An 8,789-nucleotide genomic window follows, 5' to 3' on the forward strand; every position below is an offset into this window, starting at 1 on the left:
CTTCTTGCAAGGCACGGATTTTCTCATCCTGTTCTGCCTTGCTCTTTCGATGAGTCTTGTATAAGCTATCTCCGGTCCAAGCAACTTTCCATGGGACCACGCCGATGCTGCGGGCTAGTCCAGGGTGTTTGGGATTCTTTAATGCCCTAGTCAGCTCATCATTCTCCCATTGAGGCTGGAATGTTCCTTGTTTGGCCTCATCTACTGCTGTGACCAAATCGCGGGCCACTTCTTGCATTTGCTCCGGCACGACCAAATTTCCATCCAATTGGTTTAGTGTCACACCGTTAGCAAATAACCACCACTTCGATCTATCCGGCCAGTCCCAAGTCGCCGGCCGGATGCCTCTATCCATAAAGTCCTGCTCTATCTTCTGCCATTTCTTAATTGCCTTCTTATACCCACTCGCCCCAAGGTGGTGGCTGTACTTATTTTGTGCCGCATTCTTCATGGGGTAATATAGCAATCCAGAATAACAACACACTTAATGCAGTAGATGATCTATACTTATCACTTGACCGGTTCAGGCGACAAGCATACATCATCTACTGCATTAAGGGTGTTGTTATTCTGGATTGCTATAACCCGTTAGAGCTATTTTGTCCCAGGAGTCCTACCATGCACATGCCAGCATGAATTATGTTGGTCAAGTAGCTAGTTTGGTAGCTGCGGCACCTCCATTACTCCAACCTCCCCAGTCACCCGAATCATTACCAGCACTTGCATTTTGCTCCCAACTCGAGTTCATTGTTGCACCATTTTCCCATGAGCCACCCTTCCGAATACCATGCTTTTCAAAATTATCCTCATAGGTGAGCTTACCAATTAGTTATTCTTGATTGCTATATTACCCCATGAATCTTGCTGGGAATTGGTATTTTTGAATCTAAATTGTAATACATATATGTACATCTATTACATCTTTTAAACATCATTAACTAATACATATATGTATTTTAGAATCTAAATTGTAAATATAAATAAAACATGAAATTGTAAACCCTAAAAGATGGTGTGGTCTTTGGTGTCATTGTTCTTGCTCTAGAGAAAAATTCTTGCTGGTTATAAACAAATATATACTCCACTGATTCATAGAATTTTAGTTCATATTTTTATAATTTGTTTGTGATTTTTAATGCATTTTACAAGTTCACTAAATTGAAACTAGACATGGAAATGTGGTTTTATAGATGTGCCCCTAGAATTTTGCACTGAGGACCCTAAAAGAAAATTGACCATCGCAATGTGGCCCCTGCCATGGCTCACAGTGGCGGTGCGGGTTGATTCCAGCGAGGGTTTGCCGGACTTGGCCAGGGTGTGGCACGGGAAGGGCTAGTGGCTCACCATGGCTCGGTTTGGGGGAGTCTCGGGGTGGGGAAGATCACCGGCGAGGTCGTGCGGCGGAGCAGAGCTTTGGAGCGGTGGCGGCTTTGGTGTTCCGGTGAGGCCGGCGCTCGGCGGCGCTCGAGGAACGGGCGGTGAGGTTTAGGGAGTTGGGGTCGAGCTGCTGGAGGCGTTGTCAGGGACGGAGGGTGGCCAGAGGAGGGGTCTCCATGGCGAGCTCCGCACGGCGGCGAGGAGGGCGTGGCGAGAAGGCACTCACTGAGGAGGCACGCGGCGAGGATTTTTGCCGAGGAGGCGCGCGGGGAGAAGGGCGCGGCGAGGAGGCGCGCGGCGTGGCGGGAGGAGGTGAGGGCCGGCGGCGTTGTGGCGGCGGAAGACGCGAGGATCAGTGCGGAAGAGTATGGATCGAGGAAGAGAGGGGCCGGGGATATATACATAGACCCATAGGTACCAGGTGAATAAGTAAACCGGTACCTTAAGGCACCAACGGGCGGGAACGAATTCCCCTTAGGTACCGGGTACAATTCCAACCGGTACCTTAAGGCCCCAACGGGTGGGAATGAATTCCCCCTTAGGTACCGGGTTAATATTTCCAACCGGTACCTAAGGGGTATAAAGAATTCGTTTTTCGCCGTTTCATTTCTCTTTCTTTTTTGTTTTGTTTTGCTTTTCTTTTTAGTCTTTTATTTCCCTAAATAATCATATATGGGCTTAAAAATTCACCAAAAAATTGTATATGTCGTATTTTTTTCAGTGTTTTGTTATTTATATCTAAGTGGGTAAAATATATTTGATGAATGTGTGTAAGTGTGGGACTATTTTGTATTATTTGTATCTAAGTGGGTAAAATATATTTATTTAATTTTATTATTTTTTTGCATTGTTTTTTTTACCAGAAAGTGTTTATTTGCATGAAAAACATGCCGTCACCAACTTAGTCTCCGGGCCAAAACTAGTTGTCCGGAGTTTCCGGGCACTCGTCCGGACAATCCGGACCGACAATCGGATGTCCGAACGTCCGTCCGGAGTATCCGGACACCCGGCCGGAGTATCCGGGTTTCACTTCACCAAATCTAGAGTTATCAGAAGCTTTCGAAAGATCGGGAACCCTAGTCCCCATCAGAGTGAGTAAAAATATAATATTACATGATGAGTAAAAATATAATATTAATGACTCTCATATATCTGGTCGACTGATTGGGTCAAACAAAATATTAAATGTTGATGAAAAATATTAAAAGACAATTATTGATCTAATAGAATATTAACAATGGTTCGCTTCACAATCGTCTCTTCATTATGATCATGGCGTGCGTAGGGAGCCTCCTCTTGGGCTAAAAGGATACTTGTGTCAACTTCTACTGCGAACAGAGTCATATCTTCAACCTTATTGTATTCTTCTTCATCTATGACGTCATCGACCCCCACAATTTTTCTTTTACCTGCCAGAACTATGTGGCGCTTTGGCTCATCTCCATCTGACTTGTCCTTTTTGGGTTTGATAGACATGTCCTGCACATAGAAAACTTGAGTGACATCCTTAGCTAGGACGAATGGTTCGTCTCGATAGCCATGCTCTTTGAGGTCTACTATTGTCATTCCGTACTCGTCGATATCGACACCTTTTCCCGTCAGCTTAACCCATTGGCAACGAAATAGAGGGATCTTCAGCGGCCCAAAGTTGAGTTCCCAGATCTCCTCAATGTAACCAAAATATGAGTTCGTTTGGCCACTAGAGTCTGTGGCATCTATGCGGACACCACTATTTTTATTGGTGCTCTTGTTATCTTGGGCTCTTGTGTAAAATGTGTATCCATTAATATCATATCCTTGGTACATCATGATTGAATTAGCCGGACCCCTGGCCAGCCAGGCTAGCTGCTCATGAATTTCATCGTTGCCCATGACTTCCTTCTGCAACCAAGTGGTGAACGTATCATTATGATGGTTTGTAATCCATATCTCAGACTTCAAAAGGTACCTGCTTTGCACCATTTGCTTGTGCTCCTCCATGTACGGAGCCACCAATGCTGATTGTTACAGAAATGTCAGATGTGCTTTGCTCAACGTGGCATGATCAGTGGCATTTACTGATTTCCTTCCAAGTGTGCCCTTTTCAATCAGCCGCCCCTCATGCCGTGACACCGGAACCCCAATTGGGCAGAGTCCATCCACATAGTCAACACAAAACTCAATGACTTCCTCTATCACATAACCCTTTGCAATGCTTCCTTCTGGACGAGCCCGATTACGAACGTATTTCTTTAGGACTGCAAAGTATCGCTCCAAAAGGAACATATTATGAAGGAAAATAGGACCGAGAATACCAATCTCTTTGACCAGGTGAACTAGAAGATGTGTTATAATATTGAAGAATGATGGAGGAAATATCATCTCAAGACTAACTAAACTTTGGACAACATCCTCTTGTAGCTTGATTAGATTTGTTTGATCGATTGCCTTCTGAGAAATTTTCGTTGAGAAATGCGCATAGCTTTATGATTGTTGCTCGAACATTAGCTGGTAGAATACCTCTAAGTGCAACTGGAAGTAATTGCGTCATCAACACGTGACAGTCATGGGACTTTACATGTGCGAATTTTTTCTCTTTCAGGTTTAGTAGCCTCTTTACATTCGAAGAGTAGCCTGATGGGACCTTGATACTGTTCAAACAGTCAAACATACTTTTCTTCTCTTCCTTGCTAAGAGTGTAGTAGGCAGGACCTAGGTAATGACGTCCTTTATCCCTTTTTTCTGGATGTAGGGCGGCCCATTGTTTCATACATTGAAGATCTTGCCGCGCTTCCATTGTATCCTTTGGCTTACCATAGACACCAAGGAAGCCTAGAAGGTTCACACAAAGATTCTTTGTTAGGTGCATCACATCAATTGCGTGGCGGACCTCTAAGACTTCCCAATAAGGTAACTCCCAAAAAATACTCTTCTTCTTCCACATAGGTGCACGTCCGTCATCACTCTGCACTGTTCTGCTGCCATGTCCTTTTCCGAATACTACTTTTATATCTCTGACCATTTCAAACACCACTTTCCCACAACGGTGCCTAGGTTTCGTACGATGATCTGCCTTTCCACCGTAGTGAGCATGCCTCCTCCTTAATGGGTGCTTGATAGGAAGAAATCGACGATGACCCATATACACTATCTTCCCACAGTGCTTCAGATACGTGCTGTCGGTTTCATCTAAACAATGGGTGCATGCCCTATAACCCTTATTGGACTATCCGAACAGGTTACTTAGTGCAGGCCAATCGTTGGTCATTACGAAAAGCAATGCACGTAGGTTAAAATGTGCCTCTGCATGCGCATCCCACACACGAACACCCTCTTCTTTCCACAACAATAGAAGATCGTCAATCAGTGGTTTCAGATATACATCAATATCGTTACTAGGTTGCTTCGGGCCGGGGATAAGCACCGGCATCATAATGAACTTTCGCTTCATACACAACCAAGGCGGAAGGTTGTATATATAAAGTGTCACAGGCTAGGTACTATGGCCACTGCTCTACTCACCGAAAGGATTCATGCCATCCGTACTTAAGCCAAGCCTTATATTCCTCGCATCATTTGCAAATATTGGAAATGTTCTATCCACCTTTCTCCACTGGGACCCATCAACGGGGTGTCTCAACATATTATCTTGCTTACGATCTTCTTTGTGCCATCGCATCAATTTAGCATTCGTTTTGTTCATGAACAAATATTTCAAACGTGGTATTAGAGGGAAATACCACATCACCTTGGCAGGCACCCTCTTCTTGATACGCATCCCATCAACGTCACCTGGATCATCTCGAGGGATCTTATACCAACGTGCGTTGCATACCGGACACGAATCCAAATTTTCATACTCCTCACCACGATATAGGATGCTGTCATTAGGACATGCATGTATCTTCTGTGCTTTTAATCCTAAAGGACAAACAACCTTTCTTGCCTCGTATGTTGTTTCGGGCAAGGTGTTACCCTTAGGGAGTAAGCTTTTTATAAGTTTCAGCAACTCCTCGAATCCCTTGTCAAACAAACCATTTGATGCCTTCCATTGCAACAATTCCAATGTGGTACCCAACTTTTTGTGGCCTTGTTTGCAATCTGGATACAACAATGTTCTGTAGTCCTCCAACATAAGCTTCAGATCTCTGGATTCCTTTTCTATTTCGCAAACTTCCTCCACTTCGCGCAGCATCTAACCAAGATCATCTTTTACAATGTGTCCTTTAGCATCTTCTTCAGGCTCACTCATTGCAGTATCTACAAAGAAGGCATCATGGTAATTGTGCTCAAAGTGAGGTACAAAATCATCTTCTTCTTCACCATCCTCCAGAATAATCCCTCTTTCTCCATGCTGGGTCCAAACATTGTAGTTGGGCATGAAACTATTGTGGAACAAGTGACTGTGAATGGTTCTTGTTGAAGAGTAATCCTTCTCGTTCTTACACAATTGGCATGGACAACGAAAGAAACCTCCATGCTTTTCTTGGCCACATCAATGAATTCATGCACACCATTAATAAACTCCATTGAACGCCGGTCGGCATTGTACATCCATTGCCGACTCATCTGGAAAAATAAAGAGTAAATCAACTAATTTCGTATGTTCAAATGGATAGATTTCACTACGCATATCAAATATATAGATTTCTCATAATTACAATAACATTATCACTCTCTCTATGTGTCTCTCTATATATGTGTCTATGTATTTGTCTCTCGCGAATGAGAGAGAGAAAGAATGGAGACATCGCCGATTCCTTCTTATAATCAAAACGATGACACACCATATTTTCAACTTTAATAAATCACTAACTTCTTATAATCGCAGATTTAATTATAGTAGAATAATAAATTAAATCTCTTGCTAACTACATCTAAAAAAATAGCACATGTATAAAACAATAGCAAACTAAATTAGGTGCTAACTGCATCTAAAAATAATTATCAGATGTATAACAATTAATATAACAACTATAAACTAAATTAGGTGCTAACTATATCTAAATTTAGTTTATCACATGTATAAACTAAATCAATTGCTAACCACATCTAAAAAATTAATTTGCTCCAGCATGGAGAAAAAATACTAACCTTTTAAACAAACAAAATGAAAAAAATCCCCCTCCCCTCCCCTCCCCTCACTCTGCTGCCATGAACAGTGAGTTCACGGCAGCTTGGAGTGGGGGAGGGGGTGGGGTATTTATAGGGGCGGGCCAAAGGCACCGATTGGATGCAAAAGGAACCGGTGCTAAAATTAATTAATCAGCATTAGTTAAAAGTTCAAACCGGTTCCTATGTCGAAGGCCAGCAGTGGCACCGGGTCAGGGCATGACCCGGTGCTAATGTCTGCTCCATAAGCATCGGGTCATTCCTCCACCCGGTGCCATTGATGCATGGGCCAATCGGTACCTGCTAGTGGTATAAACCGGTGCCTTTGCTACTGAATAGGCACCGGTTTGTGCCGCGGCACCCCTGGCCGGCGCTCGGCGCAGGCCAAGAGTACCGGCTGTTGTTGCAACCGGTACTGATGCCTCCTATCAGTACCGGTTGCAACACTAGCCGGTACTTTTGGCCTGGATCTTTGGCTCGTTTTCTAGTAGTGACTGGAACCTAATTAAAAGCATCAATTACTAATGTACTCACTGGTCACCACTTGGTACAAGGGCCACCTTGGTTCCTGGTAGTGGCAGCGCCAATTTTGTTTGGGGCCCTGGCTTCCTTCCTCTTTTTTTTTAGGCTGCTCAACTTGAGGAGCAGCAGCAATGCAGGTCCTTTGAGAGGCATCACCAGTAGTGGCTGAACCATGAGAGGCGCTAATCCTTTGAGAGGCAGACCTGGCCATGGCACGATTGATGCGTGCATGACGAATACCGCGGGCCATCTGCAAAGGGACAGCAAGTTAGATCCATTTTACAATAGAATACAACAGTCATAGCTCACTGGCAATAATGGCAGTTAGTAGATGCACCGAGAATAATAGCACAAGACACAAGAAGAATCTGAAACAGCAAGTGCAGATTTAATAATAATACAGAAATTGCAGATTTAATAGTGAAACAAGTGATGATATAATAAAATAACAAGTACATAATTAATAATAAAATATCAGGTGCATATTTGAAAATGCAAGTACAGATTCTTTTAGACTACAAATTCAGAAATCATTTGGATCATAAGTCTCTTCTTCCTCTTCATCCATTGGTTCACTGCATCTTCCCACCAGCTGGTTCCTCCAGTCCTTGTTCAGCCACAGGTCTTCAATACAATGTACAAAGGGCAGGAGATTAGAACTTCCAGAATAATATCATGTGTATGCAATCGATCACAAAATATGCAGCCATGTCAATATTACAACAGAAACTGAGGTAAAATAATTAAATCAATGAGGCATCACAGCTTTAGATATCACTAATACATTGTACAGATCAGATTCGATCTAATATAGGAGAACCAATACAACAATTTTAGGGGAAATCCATGGATTTGTTACCTTAGCAGGATTGCAAGCAAGGAGAACCAGTCACAAGCTGTACATCTGGCAAGTTTTAGGGGAGGGAGGTCGCGAGGTGGGAGGAGGGGAGGGCGAGGGTCGCGAGGGAAGGGCGAAGCTTGGGGCCGGCGCTGGTCGGCTAGTGGGAGGGGGTTGCAAGGCTTGGGAGGTGCCACTGGTTTGGGGCGGCGGGGCGCTCCCTCGCGAGGCTGGGGATGAGGTTGGCGGCGCTGGTTGGGGGGGGGGGGCGAGGTGAGGGACAAAGGGAGTACGGGGGGAGGGGGGGAGGGGTTGCTAGGGTTAGTAACATGAAGGCCGCTGGTTTGTTTTTTTCTTTTTTTTTTTCCATCACTTTTCCTTTCCTGTGGGTGCCAAAGAAGTGCGCCAACCTGATCACGTGCCGCGGGAGGAAAAAATGAGCGCGGGAACAATGGATTGATTGCTGCCCGTCCTTCCCTGTGTGTTTTCAGAACCGACAAAGAAATTAGGAATTTCCCTGTGTGTTGGGAAATTTCCTTGTGAGTTTTGTCGCAATCGACAAAGCATACAGAAATTTCCCTATGTGTTAGGGAATTTCCCTGTGAGTTATCCTACAGCCGACAAGGAAAAATTAAATTCCCTGTGTGCTAGAATATTTTCCAGGGAGTTTTTTCCAAACCCACAAGAAAAAATGGATTTCCCTGTGGGTTCTTGAAAAAACCCTCAGGGATATGGTACACCCACAGGGGGAAATCGGTTTCCAGTAGTGATGGCCATGGTCGAATTGTAAGTGCTGAACCGTCAGTCGTCTATCATAGGGATCCGGGAATTTTGGATGACATGGTCATGGTTGGGTTCCCGGGAGCGCCGGGATGACATGGCCATGGTGGTGACAGAGCAAACTGGGAGAGGTAATAACATACACACCAGTATGACCCCTTACTTATTACATGCATTAGAA

At 44.2% G+C, this 8,789-nt stretch overlaps 1 long non-coding RNA gene across 1 annotated transcript; it reads right to left on the reverse strand.

Moving 5' to 3' along the window:
• Window positions 1-7,359: 7,359 nt before the first annotated feature.
• LOC120646122 lies at window positions 7,360-7,915 on the reverse strand. The gene is made up of 2 exons (XR_005664288.1): window positions 7,850-7,915; window positions 7,360-7,614 (listed from the first exon to the last, which is right to left on the reverse strand). It is a non-coding gene; the product is annotated as an uncharacterized LOC120646122 (long non-coding RNA).
• Window positions 7,916-8,789: the final 874 nt, after the last annotated feature.

Source organism: Panicum virgatum, chromosome 8K, assembly GCF_016808335.1.
Source record: "Panicum virgatum strain AP13 chromosome 8K, P.virgatum_v5, whole genome shotgun sequence".
In the NCBI taxonomy this organism is placed as follows: Eukaryota; Viridiplantae; Streptophyta; class Magnoliopsida; order Poales; family Poaceae; genus Panicum; species Panicum virgatum.